Genomic DNA, 25,706 nt, shown 5'->3' with positions numbered 1-25,706 from the left:
TTATCTGGTCATAAAAAGGAATGAAGTACTGACACGTGTTTCAACAGGGATGAGCCTTGGAGATATTTTCCTAAATGAAAAGTCAGTCACAAAAGACCACATATTTAAGATTCCCTTTATATGAAACGATGAGATTAGGCAAATCTATAGAGACAGAGAGGAGATTAGTGGTTGCCTAGGGAAGTGGAGGTTGCGGGAAAAGGGGGGGTGACTTTAATGGGTACAGATTTCTTCTGGGGGGAAGAAAATATTCTAAAATTTTGGTGGGGATGGTTGCACAGCTCTGTGATTATACTAAAAGCCATTGAATTGTACATTTTAAATGGGTGACTTGTATGATATGTGTGAATTATATCCCAACAAATCTATTTTTTTTTAAAAAAAGTCACACTGTTATCAGGCTTCTGAGTAGCCCTGGATTCTAGAAGTTTATATATAATGTGGAAATAAACAAAGACCACACAGATGAGAAAAAGAAAATGCTATTTATTCACATGTTTCTATAGCAAGGGAGTCAGCCACCATCACTTGGTTTTGCCAGAAACTCAAAGGCAGGCAGAGGATTGGGAAAGCTTTTTACTGAAAAAAAGGGAAGGTTTCAGGTGTGCTCTAATTGGAGACTGGGGTGTTGGAAATCTGTAGGTGGGCTTGCTAGAGGCAGGGCATCCCATGTGATTGGTTAGGTGTGTATTTGGCTTTCTCTGGTTGGCACTAAATTGAAAGTGGGAACAAGACTTAGAGAAACTGTCAGTTGTTAATCAAATTCTGGCCATTTTGGGTCAATTTTTTTTAAGGGTTTATTGTTTGATCTTCCTGGATTTTTTGTTAGAGACAGTGATCTGACCTACAAGTCTGACTTGTAGATAGTAAGCTGGTTTCCTGGCTCTTTAGATAATGGCTTCATTTCCTAAGCTGGTTGCCACAGATTTGGGGTCAGAGTTTTATTTTATTTATTTATTTATTTATTTATTTATTTATTTAATTGAAGTGTAGTTGATTTACAATGTTGTGTTAATTTATGCTGTAAAGCGAAGTGACTCATTTATACACATATATGCATTCTTTTCTTATATTCTTTTCTGTTGTGGTTTATCACAAGATATTCAGTATAGTCTCCTGTGCTATACGGTAGGACCTTATTGTTTATCCATTCTATATATAATAGTTTGCATCTGATAATCCCAAACTCTGAATCACCCTCCCCCTCCCCCTATCTCCCCACTGGCAACCACAAGTCTGTTCTCTATGTCAGAGTTTTATTTTTATATATGGTCTGGGCATTGTCCACTTGTATATTCAGTCTCTCAATAAAAATGCTTCCAAAATTATGAAGGAATGAAAAAAATATATTAAAAATATACCTAAGGAGGGTCATCTGTGCCTTGCCTCTCCTTGTTCCAGCCCGCTCTGCTGCCACTACAATGGCCCAAGCTGATATTGCCCTGATTGGACTGGCTGTCATGGGCAGAACTTAATTTTGAATATGAATGACCATGGCCTTGTGGTCTGTGCTTTTAATAGGATAGTCTCCAAAGTTGATGATTTCTTGGCCAATGAGGCGAAAGGCACCAAGGTGGTTGGTGCTCACTCCTTGAAGGAGGTGGTCTCCAAGCTGAAGAAGCGTTGGTGAATCATCCTGCTTGTGAAGACTGTCCTGGCTGTCGATTTTATTGGAAAACTGGTACCCTTGTTGGACACTGGTGACATCATCATCAATGGAGGAAACTCTAAATACAAGGATACCACAAGACAGTGTTGAGACCCCAAGGCCAAGAGAATCTTGTTTGTGGGGAGTGAAGTTAGTGGTGGAGAGGAAGGGGCATGGTATGGCCCATCATTTATGCAGGGAGGGAATAAGGAGGCTTGGCCCCACATCAAGGCAATCTTCCAAGGCATCGCTGTGAAAGTGGGGACTGGAGGACCCTGGTGTGACTGGGTGGGAGATGAGTGGGCAGATGTGAAGATGGTGCACAACAGGGTAGAGTATGGAGACATGCAGCTGATTTGCAAGGCTTACCACCTGATGAAAAACATCTTGGGTGTGGAGCACAAGGAGATGGCAAAGGCTTTTGAGGAATGGAATAGAAGAGGGCTAGAGTCATTCCTGATTGAAATCATAGCCAATATTTTAAAGTTCCAAGACCGATGGAAAATACCTGCTGTTAAAGATCAGGGACAGCGCAGGGGCAGAAGGGCACTGGGAAGTTGACCACCATCTCGACCCCGGAGTACGGTGTCTCTGTCACCCTCATCAGAGAAGCGGTCTTTGTTCGATGCTTATCATCTCTGAAGGATGAGAGGATCCAAGCCAGCAGAAAGCTGAAGGGACCTCAAAAGATCCAGTTTGAAGGAGATAAGGAATCATTCCCGGGGGCATTCGAAAGGCCCTCTATGCTTCCAAGATCATCACTTATACTCAGGGCTTTATGTTGCTAGGACAGGTAGCCACTGAATTTGGCTGGACGCTCAACTATGGTGGCATTGCCCTGATGTGGAGGGAGTGCTGCATCAGCAGGAGTGTATTCCTAGGAAAGATAAAAGATGCATTTGATCGAAACCCAGGGCTTCTGAATCTACTACTAGATGACTTCTTTAAGTCGGCTGTGGAAACTGCCAGGACTCCCAACGGCAGGCAATCAGTACTGGTGTCCAGACAGGCATTCCCATGCTCTGCTTCACCACTGCTCTTTCCTTCTATGATGGATACAGACACAAAATGCTGCCAGCCAAACTAATCCAGGCTTAGCGAGATTACTTTTGGGTCCACACCTATGAACTCTTGGCCATGCCAGGACTCTTTCTCCACACTAACTGGATAAGCCACAGTGCTAGTGTGTCCTTGTCTTCATACAATGCCTGATCAGATTCTGTTAGGCGCCATGACTCCGCAAACAGGGACATTCCATTTGACACACAGCAGTGCTTCCATGGCCCTTTGACCTACTTTCTGCTCAGATCTCTCTCTCTCTTTTTTTAATTTACTAGTAGTTTTATTTATTTATTTATTTATTTATTTATAACATCCTTATTGGAGTATAATTGCTTTACAATGTTGTGTTAGTTTCTGCTGTATAACAAAGTGAATCGGCTATTGCATACATATATTCTCATACCCTCCCTCTTGTGTCTCCCTCCCACCCTCCTTATCCCACCCCTCTAGGTGATCACAAAGCACAGAGCTGATCTCCCTGTGCTATGCAGCTGCTTCCCACTAGTTATCTATTTTATATTTGGTAGTGTATGTATGTCCATCCCTCTCTCTCACTTCATCCCACCTTACACTTCCCTCTCCCCGTGTCCTCGAGTCCATTCTCTATGTCTGCGTCTTTATTCCTGTCCTGTCCCTAGGTTCATCAGAATCTTTTTTTTTTTTTAGATTCCATATATATGTGTTAGCATACCGTATTTATTTTTCTCTTTCTGTATGACAGACTCTAGGTCCATCCACCTCACTACAAATAACTCAATTTTGTTTCTTTTTATGGCTGAGTAATATTCCATGATATATATGTGCCACATCTTCTATATTCATTCATCTGTCGATGGACACTTAGGTTGCTTCTATGTCCTGGCTATTGTAAATAGAGCTGCAATGAACATTGTGGTACATGACTCTTTCTGAATTATGGTTTTCTCAGGGTACATGCCCAGTAGTGGGATTGCTGGGTCATATGGTTGTTCTATTTTTAGTGTTTTAAGGAACCTCCATACTGTTCTCCATAGTAGCTGTATCAATTTACATTCCCACCAGATCTCTTTAAAAAGTGTCGTAAGAGACTCCTCTGAAGAGTCAACCCAAGTCTATTTGTAAAGTAGTTCTGTGAGAACCATCACGCCCTCTGCCCTCACCTTTTGGGACAGAGCAGGAATTGAGCGTGTGCACCACAGTGTAAGCCAACTCTGTGAGGAGGTGTTTCTCACATGTCCCCTGTGGATTTGGGAAGCAGAGTAAGTTTGCTCTGATAGAGGCAGCAGCACTTATCACATAGGAGGGAAAGGTTTTTGTGGAATTTGATCAAACTGGAACCTTTGTATTATGTAGGTGAATTTCCTTTTCCCTTTACTTAATAAAAGTAAAAAGAAAATAAATCCCCTAGGAATAAATAAAATCTGAGAACTGAATACAAAATACATGTTCAAGGATTCATAAACTTTACTTCCTAAGTGCCTTTCCTTAGAAAATTAATTGAAGACATTTTCCAAAACATTAGCATAAAAAGGGAAAGACATGACATTCAGAAAGAGATGATGCAATCCAGGAGAGCAGGGACCTGAAGTTCCAGGAAGAGCACTGTTTAGTACTTCTAGAGAGCAGCCCTCCAGGATGGAGGCAAGAACCCAAGATGCCTGCAGGGAGTTCTACGAGGGGAGGGAAGAGAGGGAGTTTAGAAGAGAGTTGTAGTAAAGTATAACGGTACTGAGGATATGAAAAGGGTGCAAGGGGAAAGAGAGGCAATTTACAAAGCATTAGACATGCCAGGAAAAACAATAATATATTATAGTGTTTGCAGTTTTTATGATTTTGAATTATTGTTCAAGCAGAGCCTGTAATTACAAAGACATAATAGTACAAGCACTATTGTTTTTCAGTGAAGACAAATGTAAAACAATTAGATGTACTTATAAAACAGAACATAAATATTGTCATCCTTGATAAAGTAGAAATACAGACGACAGTGGGGAGGTGAAAAGTGGGCAAAAGGCCAGGGAATGGCAGCTCATGTCATCAGGGTAAGATAGGAAGCTAGGTGATGTGTTTATAGTTGATAAAACAGGAAGTAAATGTGTCAGTTTATTACTGAGAGAAATAATGGTGTTCACATGCATTCACACACCAGCATACAAACTTGAACCTGAATTCTTCCTTAACAATACTTTGTAGACATCTCTCAGTGTAATACATTATCATTTGTAACTGAATCATACCTTTATTGCTAGATTTTTGGGTTGTTTCTAATTATCACTATTGTCAAAAGTGTTACAAATATGTCCTAATTTGTTTGTGTTTTTGCAATTTACCTATTATTTACCTTATAACAATTTCCTAAAAAATGCAATTCTACATCTAATGTTATCTATATGTGAAAATTTGAATCTATGTACAGATCGGTTTCCAGAAATGTCTATCAACTCATATTCTCAATTTAATGTATATATATATTTTTTTTTTCTGGTACGCTGGCCTCTCACTGTTGTGGCCTCTCCCGTTACGGAGCACAGGCTCCGGACGCACAGGCTCAGCGGTCATGGCTCACGGGCCCAGCCGCTCCGCAGCATGTGGGATCTTCCCAGACCGGGGCACGAACCCGTGTCCCCTGCATCGGCAGGCGGACTCTCAACCACTGCGCCACCAGGGAAGCCCTTAATGTATATTTCTTGCCCACCATAGTCACCATCTTAACCCATATCAATCTCCTATTGGTGAGGGAGATTAGCGTTGCTTTCCTGGAAAGAAGAGTGCACCACAATAATCTTCTCAGATTTAGTCTGCATTTTCAAATTCCACCATCTCAGTGGGAGCTGGCCTTAATCCATATAGTAACCCGAATGATACCTAAAAAGCATTTCAATGCAATTGCCAACTGGAAGCTATCACAACCCTTCAAGAATAGCTTTTAAATAGTTTCAAAATGCTTTATTGCTAAATATAAAAAAGAACTATGATTTCATAATAGAATCATACTAGATAGACTCACCCAAAATAGTAGAGAGTAAATTCATTTAAACAGTTCAAATATCTGTGTTAGAAGAAAAAGTGGTGGATGGTGGAAGTGAAATTGTACTTTATGCTTACCAGGTGGCACTTTAAGTAATATTTTCCACAGGAAACTCAGTGATGAGTTTGTGTGTGTGTGAGTGCACGTTTATTAACAAGCATCACATCTGTCTTCCTATTTGGCTTTCTTCTGATGTCCCATCCATTTTTCTTACTCTTCATTTCAGTTCTATCACATTTATAACATCTTTATTCACAAGATTACTCACTTTCCTGGCTCAGATTTCATGGTATTTAACAACTATAATTATACTTTTCAAGTGCTGTACCAATCTTCAGTATTACATTCCCTGTAATATTCCCTGGCAGGGATATTAGTTTTCAAAACTGCCGAAAAGCTCTTAGAGGTTTCATTTGTAAATATGGGCTGTACTTAATTTTGATGACAGTTATTTTGTTTATAACCATACTAAAAAGATCAATCTCATTAAATGTGTGTTACAATTGGCAAATCTAAATAGGGACTAAATTCTATCATCAAATTTGTAGAAGTGATCTTAGATATGAGCTCCTTGGAGTTTTTAGAGGAGAGGTGATAAAAGTAAAATATTCTTACTTTCTGGGTAAATATTTTTCAAGCTTCAAAGATAAGGTGATATATGTCCTATTTCACACAGCACAGTCCCAGTTTATTCCTGCTGTTTTAGCTTAATTAATCATCCCCCTTCACTCTCAAAAGTGTCTTGGAATAGGTGATAATTATATTATCACCCTGTTTGCAGAATTTCTACTAAATCTGGAATTACTTGATCAAAGTCATTTAATTCTTTCTTCCACCTGCCTCTAGTACCTGCTATGTTACAAAGCTTGGATGAAAAATAGTTTAAAATTATGTATATGAATATATATGTGTATATATATAATAAGATATAAAATGTCAATTTCAGACTATACACAAGTGTGTATGCCCTTAAAATAAGATAAAGTGTACAGAGCCACAAGGCAGATGACAGCATGCTATTTTTATAGACTGTCTCACTTCACATATCCTAGTATGTATATATTTTGTACCTTGCCTGCTCTACTGCCATGGATCTTAGAGCAACTGTAAAGACCAATAAAATTTCTTGCTCCCTAAACCAAGAAAAACCTGCATAATATAAAACTTGCAATAACATTTGAGAAAGGATTTTTCACTAAGGACAATTGAAATTTAAATTATGCGACTATTCTGTTTATTATTATTACAAATTTGACCTAATGATAATGTCTCATCACTGAGAGAACACTGTGATAAAGACCAGTAAGTAGTTTATAATTTTTTTGCTTTGCAAAATAACTTCCTTGGTTTTGGTGACAGAATTCTTAGGACTATGTGTTAAGGTTTATTTTTCCATTTTACTTATTATATATTTTTCACACATAGAAATGTAAAATGTAATATTTAAATGGTTCATATTCCCACCAACCAGGTAACTTAATACTATTAATATTTAAATACAACCAGCCCCCCTGCCACACACACATGAAATTTCATTTTTATACATGTATTTGTTATCTATTATAACGAATCTATAATCTATCTATAATAATGAATTACTCTATGACAGGTTAGCAGATTAAAGCACAGACATTTATCATTTCCCAGTTTCTGTGGGTCAGGAACTCAAGAGTGGCTTAGCTGGGTGGCTCTGGCTCAGGGTCCTCCCCTCCCAACGCTGCAGTCAGGCTGTCAGCCAGAGCGACATCATCTGGGCTTGACTGGAGCTGCAGGATCCATTTCCAGGATGGCTCACTCGCACAGCTGTTGGCAGGCCTCTGGTCTTTTCCATGAGACCTCTTTGTAGGCCTGCATGTGTATCTTCAGGACTTGTAAATAGGCCTTCCCCAGAGCAAGTGATCTAAGAGATACAAGAAGAAAGCTGCAAAGTCCTTTTGTTACACACCATCACTTCTGTCATATTCTGTTCATTAGCAGCAACTCACTAAACCCAGACCTCACTCCAGGAAGAGGAATTAATCTCAACTCTTGGAGTGAGGAGTAGCGAAGAATTTGTGGACATGTTTTAAAACCACCACACATGGTAAAAATGCAGGAAGCTAGTGTAAAGTGAGGACACTTGAAATGAAAACACTGCTGAGAGAAATTAAAGAAGACCTGAACAAACGGAAAGATATACCATATTCAGAGATTGGAGACTTAGTACTCTTATGATCTTAATTCACTCCAAGATGATTTGCATATTCAATATCACAATAAAAACCCAGCAGGGTGATATATGGGTGGATGATTAATTAAGCTAAAACAACAGGAATAAACTGGGACTGTGCTGTGTGAAATAGGACATATATCACCCAACTTGTAGAAATTGACAAGATGACTCCTAAATAAATATGAAAATGTGAAGGACCCAGAACAGCAAGGTGATCATGAAGAAAAATGAAAAATGCACACACATTTCAAGATTTACTATGAACTTAAAGTAATTAAGACAAGAGTGTTTTTGGCATAGGATAGATAAATAATTCAATGAAATAGAATAGAAAGCCTGGAAAGAGACAGATAATGTCATTTGATTTTTAGCACAAGTGCCAAGCAATTTAAAGGGCAAATTCCTAAACTGGAAACAATCAATGTTAACCAGTATGAAAATGAATTAATAAACTGTGGTATATTCATACCCTGGGCTATAATTACTCAGCAATAAGGAGAACAAAATACTGATACATGCAAAAACATGAATACATTTTTAATATGTTTTGCTGAGTGAAAGAAACCAGGTGCAAATGAATACATAATATGCTTTCATTTATATAAGGTTAACAGGTACAACTCATCTATGGGAATAAAAATCAGAATAATAATTATGACTGGGGGATAGTGTAGACAGGGAAAGGGCAGGCTATAATTGCTTATTAATTGCAGGGTTTTTTGTTTTGTTAATTTTTTCAAATTTCTCACATAGATGATCATGCCATCTGTAAACAGTCAGTTTATTTTTTAATTCCCAATCTATATACCTTTTATTTCCTTTTCTTGTCTTATTTCATTAAGTAGTACTTCCAGTAGTATGATGTTGATAAGGAGTGGTGAGAAGAGACAGCCTTGCATTCTTCCTTATCTTAGTGGGAAAGCTTTGATTTGCTTAAGTATAATGTTAGCTATTGGTTTTTTGCAGATATTTTTTTTATCAAGGTAAGGAAGTTCCCTTTTATAATTTTTATCTTGAATGGGTATTGGATTTTGTTAAATTTTTTTTATATATCTATTGATATGATCCTGTGCTTCTCTTTTTTAGCTATTTAGTAATAGATTCCATTAATTGATTTTCAAATGTTGAACCAGTCTTACAAACCTGGGATAAATCCTTCTTGGCTGTAGTGTATAATTCTTTTTATAGATTGTTGGATATGATTTGCTAATATTTTGTTGAAGTTTTTTATATCTGTGTTCATGAGAAACATTGGTCTGTAATTTCTGGTTATTACAGAGTACTCTGGTACATTTCAAACTAGTTCCCTTTCCCCTTGCCCTGCTAGAAGTGCAAGTGGATTTTTCTCAGATATTTACTGTGGGAACCAGGTTATGCTCCTGTATGTAATACAATACTGTGGGGACCTCCTCATGACTGGATTCCCCCTGGAGTTTTAAACTCTCAGACTTATCTACACTGAGCCTCCAGCAATCTGTCAATTACCATCATGTTTTCCTCTCCTGGCCCTGGTTCCCTTGGTTTCTGCTCTTAAGCCTCTGCTACAGTATTCACCTGACTTCCTGTACTCACCTGTCTCTCTCTCCAATCTTGGGTGGCAGTTTGCCCTGTGTCCTCCCCTCTATTATGGAGCCAAGAAGAGTTGTTGATTTTTCAGTCTGTTCAGCTTTTTACTTGTTAGGGCAGAGTGACAACTTTCAAGTTTCCTACATGTGGAACTGGAAACCAGAAATCAATAAATATATTTTTTTACAGTGAAGTTTTGTTTTGTAATATGAAAAAGTTGTTTTTAAATTTAGTATAAAGTAAGAACACTCTCCACTCATGACAGATTGAATTGACATATCATTTAAACTGAGCAAATGATGATCTTTGAAAAGACACTTTTAATTATACCACAAGTTCTTCAAAGCACTTTGTATATTCCCCAAATATAATATACAAAATAAAAATTTGTCTTGCTATTAGAGGTTTCAGAAGAATTATTCTTTTTGATAGTTCATAATATTAACTGATGTCAAAGAAATGTAAAATAATTTTAAATGGTTAGGCTGGCTTAGAGGTAAAAGATAACTTGAGCCATATGTTAACACAAAAGAAAAGATTTAATAGAAACATTGAAAATTATAATTTTAAATTAAAAAAGACCTTAAAAAATAGACTACTAAATTTGTTGAGAGACAACTGACTCAACATTTGTATTGAAGTCAGTGTTAGTGACATATAGTTTTCTGCATCATCATGTATCATTCACTGTCATCATCTCAAAAATGATACAAATATGCTGTCATTTTGGAGCAGTCAAGTTAATCCTAGATTGACACGTGTTACTCAGACTGGGTAGTCATGTTATGGTTTTATTTAACACAATTCTGTAATGAACTTGCCTATCCAAAGATAACTCTTCTAATCTCCTACACTAGGATTCTGAATATTAAAGTTACTGCTTTCATCTAAGCCAAAAAATCAAATGAACAACTGTAAATGAGCATTATCTATGATCATTACAGTAAAAGCTACAATTTTTTGTGTGCCTCTTATGTGTGAGGCAGTTTACAGACACTATCTCACTTAATTGTCTTTATCATCACCCTGCCAGTATGGGGGTCCCTATATTGTAGGTAAGGGAATAGACTCAGATTGCTTAAGTAACTTGTGTGAAATCAAACAGTTAAGAGACAGACAAGTTAGGAGTCAAAGTAATGTCCTTCTACTACAGTGAACACTGTGAATAGATTCTGCAAGCAAAAAATAAGAGTTTTTGCATTCAATAAACTGTATCTAGAGAAAGGGGAAAAAATGAATTGTTATGTAACAAGGTTAGAAATAATTTAAAGACTAAATACATATTTGAAAAATTCAGATAATACTTCAAAGAGTAAATTTTCCTTTTGAGGAAAATGGTCAGGGAAAATTCATGATAGCAGGTTTGGAAATGTGTATTTGAAGGATGGAGAGGACTTGGGTACCCAGAGATGAAAGATTATGTGGCAGCAAGAGGTCGAAGACCCAGGGATAAAAGAAGGTGAGAGGGAGATATTTGAGTAGTGAAGGGGACATTTTTTCTAAGGATGCCTTTGAATACATGCTTATACAAGTGTTACATGTGTTAACATTATCACCTTTTAATATTTCATGATGAAGTTGTTTGGGAATGACACAAAAATAATAGAAAGAACATTTTTCTATGCTTAGAAAGGGAGGTAAATTCAGGTGGAGGATATAATATTGGGCATAGATAATTGGAAAGCATCAGAGAGAGCAGATATTTTGTGGGGAAAATACAAATAAATGGAAATGACAAAAAACATAATGCGTTGCTAAAAACAAATTTTAAGTTATTGACATTTTTTTCTGCTTTGACTATTTGTGGAGTGACTCAAAAATACATAATATGCCATGGAAAACTAGAGAAAATGAAAGAATCAAGGGAAAATGTTCAGCTAACTTTTATTGAGCATTTCCTATGTGCCAGGCTTTCTGGCAAATATTTTATATTATTTTATTTGTTGCTCAACATGTCTGTGAGTTAGAGCTCTTATTATTCCCATTTTATAAATAAAGAATTTGAGGTTAAAAGAGAGTAAGTCACTTTCTCAAGACCTCAGAGCTAGTTAGGGGCAGATCTTGGGCTTTAACTCCAAAGTTTGGGCTCCTTGCCACCTAATGATACTACTGCAGATGAATGATATTCTCATGGAAGCTGAGACAATAGACAAATTTAGGCTTTGTGCATGAGAGCACACTAAGGTAATATAATTCATCCAATTTTATGGCATACTTTATGACTAGGTTCTAGTTTCACTCTAAGTTAATTTCTAAAACTTTATCATAACTTATTTCATGACTGGAATCTCCAGTATCTTCTCTATAAGGCTAATACCACCACTTGTCTGAAGTAAGTTTGTATTTCATGCTAAAGTCCTTCTGATTTAAATTTATTATTGTTATCAATATCCTTAGTGGCTGGAATTAGTTTGGCCTTACCAAGAAATAAACAAACAACAAAACCTTCCCTCCAAAACAAAACCTATCCACTAAAGGAATAGATAATAAAACAGCATTTACTATATCTTGAAAACTGTCAATAAACCTTCTTAATAGATATTGTAAAATATCTTCTGAAATTTTCTATTTAGAAAATATCTGAGAACCAAAGCTCTAATTATCATCAGTCACCGTAATGTTTAAACTCAGTAGTTTTACTTTGAGGAAGAAAATTGCAGTTTGGCAATAGGAATACATAAAACCACGTCATAAGCCCCCAGGCTTTATTCTCTGAAACTTTTACTAAAAATTCTAATTGCTTAGAATTTTGTTTTAACTTTACCTTAGGAAAAACAAAACAAAACAAAATAACAATACGAGAATATGAAAACTCTGGGTTATAAATGCATAGGTTTCATTTCTTTTTGAGGATTAAAATCTTCATTTGAACATAAAAATGACAGTGTGTTTTGCAGATAGCTGTCTAAAACAAAGTTAACAAATTTGAGCTTTTATTTAACTCTATATTATACTGTAAAGCATATCAGATTATAAGAAGTTTGTGTTGTGAAAATACATTTTTAAAGCCTGTGATTTTTCTTCACCAAATGATACGTAAATATCTTATGTAGTCAAACTATTTCTTTGCACACAACACGATCTGAAGCCTGAAATTTCAATGAATATTGAAATTCAAAGAATATTCAAAGAATAGGCCAGAGAGTTAATTAATTAAAAATAAAAATTCCCTGTTCTATCCCCAGTGTTCTAATTCATTACCTTTGGAATGGGACTCAGAAACTATATGTTTACTAAATATTTCAGTATGTTGAATGCAGTAACTCTGGAGATCATACTTGGTGATATACTGATAACATTTTTTTGCCAAAATTTTTAGACTTTTACTAATGGGGGAAAGACCAACCTGGAAATTTGTTATTTAAATTTAAATATTTGTGTTTAGTATTGCAACCTGCTTTGCTTTCAAAATCCCAGCTCTGATTTCTGACCCTGATAATCATGAAATGTAGCTTGAAAACAACTCAAAACCTGATTAAAACATAAAATATCAGTTTGAACACCTTGGATTACTACCCAGGTAATAAGGACAGGAGGAGTTCAGATCTTAAAAGAAGAACAATAAGATGAGACATATTTTGCATTGCTTTGCTCTCTCAGTCCTGACTGAGAGGCTGAGCATCTGAGCAGAAGTTTCAGCAATTCTGTAGATCACGATGGGAGTGTGGGCACTGGAGTCCCAAGTCCTAGAAGGAAGGAGGGCTTTTGTGACTGTGGTACGTGCATCTATGTATCTATATATTTCTCCCCACCCTCTCTTGATTAATGATATCACTTCTGGAGCCAGAACAAACTGGATTTAAGTCATGAGTGTTTTGGGGTCAGTTACCTAATATTCTTTATCAGAACCATTTTTTCATTTGTTCATTCACTTGATAAATATATAATGTGTGTCAACTATATCCCAAGACTTTGGTGTCTATTCTATTTTATTTTTGAGATTTTTTCATGCTATGTCTTTGATTTTTTTTCTTTTTCTCTTTCTTATTCTTCTTTTTTTGGCTGCACCATGCAGCATGCGAGATCTTAGATCCCCAACTAGGGATTGAACCCATGCCCCCTGCAGTGGAAACACGGAGTCCTAACTGCTAAACTGCCAGGGAAGTCCCTGATGTCTAGTTTAAAGGATAATACCTACTCCATTAGGTCATTGTGAGGATTATAATTTGGTGATTTTCAGCATCTATCACAATGACTGGTGTATAATAGTGCTCAATAAATATATGCTGAAGAAAGGAACTGATTAAAGCAGAAGTATCAGACTTCTAATGGGAATCTCTTTTTGCTTCATATGTTTTCACTTACTTTCTAAAAAAATCTAAATGTCATATGTTACTATTGTCTAATTTAATTGTCACAATATGATTATAAAAAGTTTATCATAATTAATAATTTTATTTCACACATGTAAACAAAAAGTAACTCAAAGAGAGATGACAGGTTCATGATATTTTCTCTAAATCTTATTCAAACTTATATTCTGTTTTTTGTTTGTTTTAAGCTAGATTCTTCTTTTTTATTGTGATATAATCGATATATAATATTGAATTAGTTTTAGGTGTACAGTCTAACGATCCGGTATATGTATGCACTGAAATATCATTACCACCATAAGTTTAGTTAACGTCTATCAACCACACAGAGTTACAAAGTTTTTTTTTCTTGTGATGAGAACGTTTAAGATTTACTCTCTTACCAACTTTCAAATATACAGCGTAGTTTTCTTCACTATAGTCACCATTACACCCCCAGGACTTAGTTATCTTATAGCTGGAAATTTGTACCTTTTGACCAGGTTCATCCTATTTTGCTCACCTCCTAACCACTGCCTCTGGCCACCACCAATCTGTTCTCTGTATCTATGAGTTTTTGTTGTTGTTTTTTAGATTCCACATACACATCAGATCATACAGCATATGTCTTTCTCTGTTTGACTTATTTCAGTAAGCATAATGTCCTCAAGGTCCATCCATGTTGTTGCAGATGACAGAATTTCCTTCTTTGTAAGGCTGAATAATATTCCAATCTATGTATATACCATATTTTCTTTATTCTTTCATTCATCAATGGACACTTAGGTTGCTTCCCTATCTTAACTATTGTAAATTATGCTGCAATGAACATGGGGGGGTGCAGATGTCTTTTCAAGGTAGTGATTTCCTTTCTTTTGAATAAATACTCAGGGTGGAATTGTTGCATCATAGATTAGATTCTCAACATTGTTCTTATGAAAACTTTTCTAACCTCGGTAAAATTCTTCCAAATTCAGGATAAAGTTCATCTTAAACCAAGGTTAGGCTCTCCAGCCTTTAGAGCCAATGGTGTTCAGCTTGCTATCCACCAATGATATGTCTGATTATTTGACTATTGGATTCTGTGTAACATTAGCTCTTTTCAGATACAAAACAAAATACTAATGTTTGCTAGGTATGTGTGAATATTTCACATATGATTTACAATGGATTATAAAATATGCATTCTAAAAATGAATAAAATTGTCATCTGAAAACATTTTATAAGAAAACCATATGAATTTTAAAATATCCTTTCTATGATAAAGCTGATCCTATAGGTATAAGGTAAAAATAAATTAAGAATGAGAGGACAAGCATCAAGACTGGTTTTTTCTTCTTTTTTTAATTTCTTCTACTCATCTTAGGAATCTTCCTTAATTGGTATCTCTTGCCAACACCCTCCAGTAACAGAACATTGTATCTGCACTTCTATACATCTTTAACTCACAACTGAGAATCGCCTTCATTTTCCTGGCAGGAGTAGTTTTTCCTCTTTACCTTTCAACATAGCTTTCAATAATAAACCTGCTTAATTTTGGTATTCCTTATCTTTTGACTTAGGTTGTATTAGTATTATTTCGGTCTACTTGCACAAAATTTTAGTTACTTTGCATTTTATCATTCTTATAGTTATTCATTTATTTATTCTTTCAATATTTATTGTGTAGAAACTATTGATATCAAAGTTGCCAAGTCTGATATTTGCTGTCAAGAATCTCGGTCTGTTGGGAGTGGGGGTACTGGTGGAGATGGATGCTAGGATTGACATACGAAGAGAAAGTGCTGATCTTTACAAATTAGCTTAAGTCATAAGTGACTTTTCTGTATCTACAGATTTGTTTTAAAATCAATTGAAGAAATTTAAAGACTGATGCTATAAAGATTACAAATGCAACTTACTGGAAGTTTCCTATACTGGTCTACATTTGAAAACCCATTAAAGGAAAGCAAAACCAAACAACTTGCCTGGATGTTTGGTGCTATTCTTGACTTAAATAACTAGTAAACCCTCTCTTCCATATCCTATCATATGGCCTAGGATCCAGCACCTGCCAGATGCTTGTGAAGGTATCTGGAAATTGAGATACTTAATAAACTTATTCACTATTCAGTAACATTTTTTTTTTTGCCTGGATTTGTGCAATCATCTTTGGCTTCTTCTAGCACAATTCTAATTCCCTATAATTATTTTTCTAAATAAAGGTGGGACACTCACAAAAAATGATAGGAAATATTATTTGAGATATAATTTCAGTTTAGAAATTGATAAATTCTACCCACTAACTTAGAGAATTCTTATTTTTTTAAAACGAAATTTCAAAACACATTGTTATATTAGTGTCATCTTTAATTGCTGGAAATCACACAAGGCAAGCTGCCTCCATTATGTGTTTAAACTAAGTGCCCCCGAAACTACAAGGAATGGCCTACAGAGCAGCCCACCTTCATTGAAGTCTTGGCTTCTCAGAGCTGGAAACATAGCCTGGAATTCAGGGTAGGGTGGAATTCACCCTCTGAGAACTTAACACGTAGCCCTAAAATGCCTTTGGTAAAGCCATGTATCTTGTACTTTAGGTCTTTAAACAATTTTAGTCTCTCTAATTTAATTATTGTGTAATAGTTATTCTTTTGAGCACCTACCATGCTAGTTACTGTATTGGGTGCTTTACATATTTTTACATAAAAGCCTCAAAAAATCCCTGTAGTTTTTCCCATTTTAGACTGTAGGAAAACTGAGGCTTAGATTAAATAGCTGCTCAAGGTCAATCCATTTCTTACCAAGCTGGTGTCAGACCAGAGCCTGTCTTTGCTCTTGGTCTTCTGTCACTGAGAGCACTTTATCTGGTTTCCCAGCAGGTCAAAAGCAGAGACAAGGATTGGATTGTTGTCTGATGCTAACACAGGAGGAAAGAGGGTAGATGGGTGTCTGGAGGGTTGAGAAGTGCTGTATCCACTCTCTCTGAGAGTCTGGCTCTCCCATGGAGGCCCTGTGAGGTTGCAGCAGGAAGCAGGAACCATTTCTTAGACCCAAATGAGATCTGTTTGTGACTCAGGGGCAATGCCTGAGTCCAAGATGATGACCAAGGCCAGCGATGTGGGGCGTTTGGAACTCTCAGACTAGCATGCGTCCTGCGATTGGGCAACCCTTCCACCATTTTTGCCTAGGTTTGTAAAAAAATTATTATTATTATAACCATCACAAAAGTACAAAATTTAAAAATTTAACAGATCATTTGTAGAACTCTGAAACCTGTGGACCCAAAGTTGGTATATCCTGATTCAGAAGGGGGTAATTATCTGATAACTATTATCTGATAAATATCTGATAAATATCTGATAACTATTATCTGATAATTATCTGATAACTAACCATAGAAACTCTAACAGATATTTGAGTAACAGCCGGTCCAGATGGGCTTTCATTAGGAAGCTCTTTCAGAGGAGGAGAAACAAAAAGTCTCTTTTCCCAATTTGCAACTAGTCTGGGGGCTGGTGCTGATTCTAGGAGACATTTGTTTTTAGCTAATGGGTTGTTTTCTTTTCAGCTTACCTAGACAAAATTTGAGCTTATCACATTAATGCCAAAAATACTTGCAGGTTTTTCAGAAATTACATCTGTGTTCAGCACTATATTTGAGAGAAAGTTACAATAGGGACCCTGCAAATAACTAGTACAATGCCCATAATGTCAGGATAATGTTCTTCTTTTGTAACAGGGTGAATTGACAAAAAGGATTGACACTAGCCCATCTCTGCTCTCAAGAGAGCTGTTAGGAAGGCTATGGAATGAAATTGGGGACAATAAAAGGACCCTCTCATGTCATTTGTAAAATTCTTTATAGCAGCCCTTGAAATTAAATGCATTCTTTATAGCTATGCTTATATTGTAGTTTTATTCAAGTACTTATTTGAGATCTTTGGGGAAAAGTGTTCTTACAGGCATAGAAAAAGTTGTAAAAGTGAGGTGAAAATAGAAATAAATAAATGCTAGTGCTTAAACAGGATTCCCTAGGTTTAGAGGGCTCCAATGGAGACCATATAAACAAATAATTAATAATTTGTCAGATAATAACTGGTTCTTTTATTTATGTGTGGAGTCAAAATGTCTTTTCATCTCAGAAACAAAACAAACATGGATGGGATGTGCTCAAAATCAGACTATTGAAGGAAACCACCTGAATGTAAAATAGGTTTCAGTGCTTTTCCATGCTGATCATAACACTTTCACCACTTACTGGAAAATTATTACATAGCATAAATCATAACAAACACGTTGGGTAATTTTTATTACTCTAATCCCAAATGTCCATGTAATGGAATAAAAGCTCTAAATTTTTCTCTAGACTTCACTTAGCTCTGTTAGGTAAACACCTCTGGCTTCTCAGGGAGATTCTTCCCACAGCTTTCATTATTGATTTGTTTCCTAAGCTTTGGGCAAGACCTTCATTGAACATAATCAACCTACCAACCAACCCACCACAGAAACCAACCAACCAACATGTACACACAATTTGGTTCTAAACTGTTTTGCCATGAAGAGCAGAAAATATGTTCTTTTAAATGTCTGAAGGAGGTATATGTCATCTTTTAAAACTGTTTTCCTTGATTAAGAAAGAATACAAAAGAAAGAATAATTCTAAAAAATTAGTTTTCAATGAAGGAATGACTATTAGCTTAAAATGGTAATTACCAGGAAGGATCACGCTTTTTGGTACTGATCATGCAGCCATAAGGAATCACGCCATCTCTAGTTTAGGGCTGTACTTTGCAATAGTCATTAATGCTATTCACAGATATTTGTGATTCTCCTTCTTGAGGTCTGTAGAATGGAAATTTCCTGCTTTTCAAAGTTAATTTTGGCCAGGTGATTGCCTTGCCAGTGAAATGTAAGAAGTGATCCAGGTTGTTCCTGGAAAGAAGGGTTCAGAGCAGAAGTGTGACTTGCCTCAGCCTTTCTCTATGATATGGTGATTCCAGACAATAGCTGCTGTGTTAGCTTGGTTCCCAGAATGAAGATGACCCAGGGCAGAGCTGTAGCCAGACCAGGAGGGACCAGGAGCATCCATGATAAATATGCCTTGTTGTTTAAAGGTACTGAGATTAGGGTGTTTGTATTACTGAGTCTTCACTAATGGTGTCCCATGTCATCCACTCTCTATGGCAAGAGTCAGCAGAGACATATAATGGCTCACACCCATCTACATGCTCAGAGTCTAAAAGGGAATATATGTGGGGAAAAGGCAGGAGAGACAGGGAAAGAGAGAGGTTAGTTATGGGAGGGAAGAAACATTTAGAGAAGGGAAGAGGAAGACCTGAACATATCTTGATTATTTTTCATTCAAATAATTGTTATCTGGGCCGTTCATTTTTCTCACTTAAAGAGTATATTATGAAGAAAAAAACTTGGGAAGGAAAGCATAAAAGCTTATTTTAAGTAAATTCCCATATAAATTCATTTCAGTACACATGTAGGATGATTGGAGAGTAAAAGAGCCTATAAAATTCATGTTCCAGCATGAAAAGATTGATTGTGGTCTTAATGTCTCTGTGGAACATTCAGAGCTCACTGATGGTGATTGTTAGCAAATGTAGTTGATGTACATGAAGGTGAAGATACCACTTCTGCTTGCCTGATGACAACAAATACAACATATGTTGAAAAGTGGGAAGTTCAGATCCTCAAACATTTTTTTCTGAACATCATCAGTCAGTTGCATGGATTCATTATTTATTTTTCTTTAAGACACCACTAAGAAGAAAGAAAATTCCAATTCTAAATAAGTCAATTTGTTTGCTACTAAAATTACCCATTCAATACCAACAGAAGAGATTGTATACATTAACTATGCTGCAAACAAATAAACATAATCAAAACAAAAAGACAGGTGCACTCAGACTCTTCCATTAGATTCTGAAGCTAATTCAAGAATCACACAGTGTTTGCCACATGCTTTGTTCATGAACAATGATGTATTGTCCCCATCACCCAACAAAAGAAAACAACAAAAACAACAATAAGAAAACAACGGTTAACTTTCAGAATGCTTAATAATTATTAGGACTTAGAAAAAGTGCTTTAATATGAAAAGTTATTTAATCCTCTCCATCACACTGTTAGGTAGGTACTACTAATCCTGTTTTACAGAGGAAGACAATGGGCCAGAGAGAGGCTAAGTGACTTGCCTGTAGTCTCATGGTTAATGGGTGGTTAAATCAAGAATCAAACCCAGATTAACGGGGTTATAGGGTCTGAAGTCTTCTACTCTGCTTTCTTGGAAAGAGGGCAGCAAATTGGCGGAATCTAGGCATAAAGTCAGAATCTGATTTCCAGTAATGGAGACTAGCTCTTATTCTGTATTTAAAATTTTAAAATACTATTACAATGACAAAACTATATTTTTAAAAGGAATCCATCTTTTCTCTTACTCTCTATGGTTAAACTATGTTTACTTTTTCTTTGTTATTCCAGATTTTTTCAAATGCATACAGAATTTTTATATAGTTGTAGGTGTATAGAATAATTTTATATTCTATTTATTTTATTTTTCCACTAAATAATTCTATATATTAATGCAGTTTTTAATAATTTTACATTTTAATGGATGTCTAATATTCCACAGAGTTGATGTACTAGAATTTATTAAATTATTTCCTGCTACTGGCCATTTAAGTTGTTCTTGAGTACTTCATCTTATAAATAATGCTGTAATGGATTTTCATGAACTATTTCCTTAGAAAAGTATATTATCATGATCTACTTATAATTCATGAATTTTATTGCCAAATTATGTTCTAGTTTATTCTGTCATCAGCGTATAAGTGCAATACTGTTACCATAATTTTAATAGCATTTGGAATTATTATTTTAGGTTTTGGTTAGTTTAGAAGGTATGAAATGGTATATGTTATTTAATTGGTTTCTTTGATGGAGTGGGGTCATAAATTGATACCCTAGCCTCTGATATGCTAAAAAATATGTAGCATTTTCATTTCCTATTGTAATTGATGTTTTTTATGTGCCAGTTCATACAGTATTGTTTCTGTTTAAATAACTAGTCTATTCAAAAGTAAATTCTTTATTTGAAGTGACTGAGCTTATTAAAACTGCTCAGTCTCTCTAGGGAACTGCTTCCTGTTTTACAGCTGCACCCCCACCACCACTTTGCATGCTGGAGATCTAAGGGGGCTATTTTGTCCCAGTTGTGGAAGGGCAGGGGGGCCTTGCATCCTTGCCTGTCATCTAGACACTCATAGAAGCTCAGCAATTTCTGTGGGCCGGTGCTGATTCGGTTCTGCCCTTTGTACAAGTGAACACTGAGGTGTGAGTGATGCCACTGATGCCTTCTGGCTTTTGGGATGATTCCTGGCACTCCTCCAGGAGCTTGTGCCCTGAAGAGCAAACCCCATGCACAGCAGCCCCTCTGTCCTGACGTGAGGCTCTGCTTCTCCTGCAACACCCTCTCCCCCTCTCCCCTCACCTCTCGCTTGTGCATGGGGCAGCTCGTGGGTCCCCTGCACACACAGCACAGAAACCAGAGGGCTGCCACCTCCCTTGGGTCATTCACCTGGACATCTGCCCCAGCGCGGCACTGTGCCCCCTCCTACATTGACATTAATCCTGTGAAAGGATTCCCTCCTAGAGGATATAAGCTGCCTGCACACGACAGGGGAATAAGGTGAGCAGTACCTATTGGGTTGGCCAAAAAGTGACTTCAGTTTTTAAGTAAAAATAAAAGGCACATTTTTTATTTTCACCATTTTATTGAACAACATATTCACCATTTTGCCATTTTTCAGGCAACTTCATAATTCCTTTCATAATTCCATCTTCCCAAAACTTCTTATCTTTTTTGAGCAAAGAACTGGTCCAGGTGACTTTTACAGTCTTCCAGGGAATTGAAACTTTTTCCATTAAGAGAATTTTGTAAAGACCTAAATAAATGGAAATCCGAAAGTGCAATGTCTGGTGAATATGGCAGATGAATCAGAACTTCCCAGCCAAGCTGTAACAGTTTTTGCCTGATCATTAAATAAACATGCGGTCTTGTGTTATCCTGATAGAAGATTATGCGTTTTCTGTTGACTAATTCTGGATGCTTTTCGTTGAGTTCTGCTTTCAGTTGGTCTAATTGGGATTGGAATTAATCCTCTGGTTTCCTGGAAAGAGCTCACAATAGAGAACTCCCTTCCAATCCCACCATATACCCAACATCTCCTTCTTTGGATGAAGACCAGCCTTTGGTGTGGTTGGTGGTGGTTCATTTTGCTTGCCCCATGATCTCTTCCATTCCACATTATTGTACAGTATCCACTTTTCATTGCCCGTCACAATTTGTTTTAAAAACGGAACACTTTCATTACATTTCGGTAGAGAATCGCAAGCAGAAATACGGTCAAGAAAGTTTTTTTCTGCTTAACTTATGTGGAACCCAAACATCAAAGTGATTAACATAACCAACCTGGTGCATATGATTTTCAATTCTTGATTTGGATATTTTGCGTATGTCGGCTATCTCCTGTGTGGTATAACCTTGACTAGTCTCAATTAATGTCTCAATCTGATCACTATCAACTTCAACTGGTCTACCCCACCATGGAGCACCATCCAGGGAGAAATCTCCAGCATGAAACTTCGCAAACCACTTTTGACACGTTTGATCAGTCGCAGCACCTTCTCTATACACTGCATAAATCTTTTTTTTTGCATTTCAGTTGCGTTTTTACCTTTCTTGGAATAATAAAGCATAATATGCAGAAAATGTTGCTTTTTTCTTCCATCTTCAATATTAAAATGGCTATACATTTACCAATTTTAATTTTTTTTAAATGCACGGTGATATGACAGCTGTCACAGTACAATCTAACAAAATTGTTTTGAATGAAGTTAAAGACAACAAAGTGCTACTAGAGCCACCTTACGGAAAAAAACAGACAAGCTTTTTGCCCAACCCAATACAATCTTCCCAGTGGTCCTTGTCTCCATAAACATGGTTTAATATATTTTACTGGACATTCCCCTCTGGAGCTCCACTAGGAGACAGTGAAACAAAGATGTGTACTGTATTCACTCCCCCTTATTCCTGTCTTTCATTTTTCTGAAATCTGCCCAGCAGGAATGGACAGATTTTACTTTTCACTTCCTATATCATGTTATATCCCATTTTTTCTAATGTGTTATCTATCTTTCTTCCTTCTATGAGACTCAGTGGCCATGGGGCAGGGGAGGGAAGTTAGTAGCTTACTAAACAAGAAACAAACATTTAGAGTCATTTTTAAACTTGTAATCTGAAGTGTAATATACAAACAGTAATATGCACACTCTATGACTTTTCACAGAGTGAAAATACCTGTAACCATCCTTTGGGTCAAGAGGTAAAATATGAACAGCAGCCAGACACTTCCCTCCTGTTCTCTCCCAAATATCACTCATCATCCCTCTGTGCTAGTGGCCAGGTGTGGTTTTCTTTTCTTTTTTCCTTTATTTTTTATTTTTATTTATTTATTTATTTATGTTGCGGTATGCGGGTCTCTCACTGTTGTGGCCTCTCCTGTTGTGGAGCACAGGCTCCGGACGTGCAGGCTCAGTAGCCATGGCTCATGGGCCTAGCCGCTCCACGGCAATGGGGATCTTCCCGGACAGGGGCACAAACCCATGTCCCCTGCATCGGCAGGTGGACTCTCAACCAGTGCGCCACCAGGGAAGCCCTCTTCCTTTATTTTATGTTGTTGTTTGTTTTTCCCTGCCTGAAGTATGAAAAGTTTCTTGAAACTTTGTCTTGATGTCTTTCACCAGTTTTGAAAAATTCTTGGCTAATACCCTTTATTGCTTCTTCCTCATCATTTCTACTTCTTGGACTCCAAAAACTTTCTGAATTTGTTATCTATCTTTTACATATTTTCTATCTTAAAGCTATACTAGTCCTAGTTTCTGCCATGTCTAACCTGCTTTTAAATCTATCTGTTGAATTCTTATTTTCAGCAATACTATTTTTAACTTCTATCATTTTTACTTGATTTTCTATGTAGATTCCAATTATGTGGTACAGTTCTTCATTTTTCACCTATGTTCAAATATATTAATCATAGTTATTTAAATTCCATGTCTAACGCCAAGATTTCAGTCCTCTTGGGTCTGTTACTATTCTTTTTTTCTTTTTCTACTTTTGTTTCAAGTTATTTGGTTCTGTACCTTAGCATGTCTGGTAATTTTTGATTTAGTTCTAGATATTAGGCATGTAAATGTTAATGTTTCCTCCCTTTGGCCAGAGTTAGTATATATCAGTCAGACCTACCTTATTGATCATTCTGTAGCCTTCTCAATAGTTAATGACTGTCAGTATTTATTTTATTTATTTATTATTATTATTATTTTTTTTTTGTGGTACATGGGCCTCTCACTGGTGTGGCCTCTCTTGTTGAGGAGCACAGGCTCTGGACGCTCAACTCAGTGGCCATGGCTCACGGGCACAGCCGCTCTGTGGCATGTGGGATCTTCCCGGACTAGGGCATGAACCTGTGTCTCCTGCATCGGCAGGCGGACTCTCAACTAATGTGCCACCAGGGAAGCCCAGTAATATATTTTTTAACATCTTTATTGGAGTATAATTGCTTTACAATTTTGTGTTAGTTTCTGCTGTATAGCAAAGTGAATCAACTATATGTATACATATATCACCATATCCCCTATCTCTTGTGCCTCCCTCCCACCCTCCCTATCCCACCCCTCTAGGTGGTCACAAAGCACCGAGCTGATCTCCCTGTGCTATGCAGCTGCTTCCCACTAGCTATCTATTTTACATCTGGTAGTGTATATATGTCAAGGCCACTCTCTCACTTCGTCCCAGTTTACCCTTCCCCCTCCTCATGTCCTCAAGTCCATTCTCTACGTCTGCATCTTTACTCCTATCCTGCCCCTAGGTTCTTCAAAACCTTTTTTTTTTTTTTGCTTAGATTCCATATATATGTGCTAGCATACGGTATTTGTTTTTCTCTTTCTGACTTACTTCACTCTGTATGACAGACTCTAGGTCCATCCACCTCACTACAAATAACTCAATTTCATTTCTTTTTAAGGCTGACTAATATTCTATTGTAAATATGTGTCACATTTTCTTTATCCATTCATCTGTCGGTGGACACTTAGGTTGCTTCCATGTCCTGGATACTGTAAATAGTGCTGCAATGAAGAGTGTGGTACATGACTCTTTTTGAATTATGGTTTTCTCAGGGTATATGCCCAGTTGTGGGATTGCTGGGTCCTATGGTAGTTCTATTTTTAGTTTTTTAAGGAGCCTCCAAATTGTTCTCCATAGTGACTGTATCAATTTACATTCCCTCCAACAGTGCAAGAGGGTTCCCTTTTCTCCACACCCTCTCCAGCATTTATTGTTTGTAGATTTTTTTGATGATGGCCATTCTGACCAGTGTGAGGTGATACCTCATTGTAGCTTTGATTTGCATTTCTCTAATGATTAGTGATGTTGAGCATCCTTTCATGCGTTTGTTGGCAGTCTGTATATCTTCTTCAGAGAAATGTCTATTTAGGTATTCTGCTCATTTTTGTATTGGGTTGTTTGTTTTCTTGCTATTGAGCTGCATGTGCTGCTTGTAAATTTTGGAGATTAATCCTTTGTCAGTTGATTCACTTGCAAATATTTTCTCCCATTCTGAGGGCTGTCTTTTGGTCTTGTTTATGGTTTCCTTTGTTGTGCAAAAGCTTTGAAGTTGCATTAGGTTCCATTTGTTTATTTTTGTTTTTATTTCCATTTCTCTAGGAGGTGGGTCAAAAAGGATCTTGCTGTGATTTATGTGTTCTGCCTATGTTTTCCTCTAAGAGTTTTATAGTGTCTGGCCTTACATTTAGGTCTTTAATCCATTTTGAGTTTATTTTTGTGTATGGTGTTAGGGAGTGTTCTA

At 36.7% G+C, this 25,706-nt stretch overlaps 1 pseudogene; it reads left to right on the top strand.

Annotated features, from left to right (window-relative positions):
- The first annotated feature begins 1,421 nt into the window (after positions 1-1,421).
- LOC132528085 (6-phosphogluconate dehydrogenase, decarboxylating-like) lies at positions 1,422-2,860 on the top strand (annotated as a pseudogene).
- Positions 2,861-25,706: the final 22,846 nt, after the last annotated feature.

The sequence above is a fragment of the Lagenorhynchus albirostris genome, chromosome 10, assembly GCF_949774975.1.
Source record: "Lagenorhynchus albirostris chromosome 10, mLagAlb1.1, whole genome shotgun sequence".
NCBI classification, from domain to species: Eukaryota; Metazoa; Chordata; class Mammalia; order Artiodactyla; family Delphinidae; genus Lagenorhynchus; species Lagenorhynchus albirostris.
The sequence above is the reverse complement of the archived record's forward strand: the minus strand, read 5'-3'. Positions and strand labels throughout refer to the sequence as shown.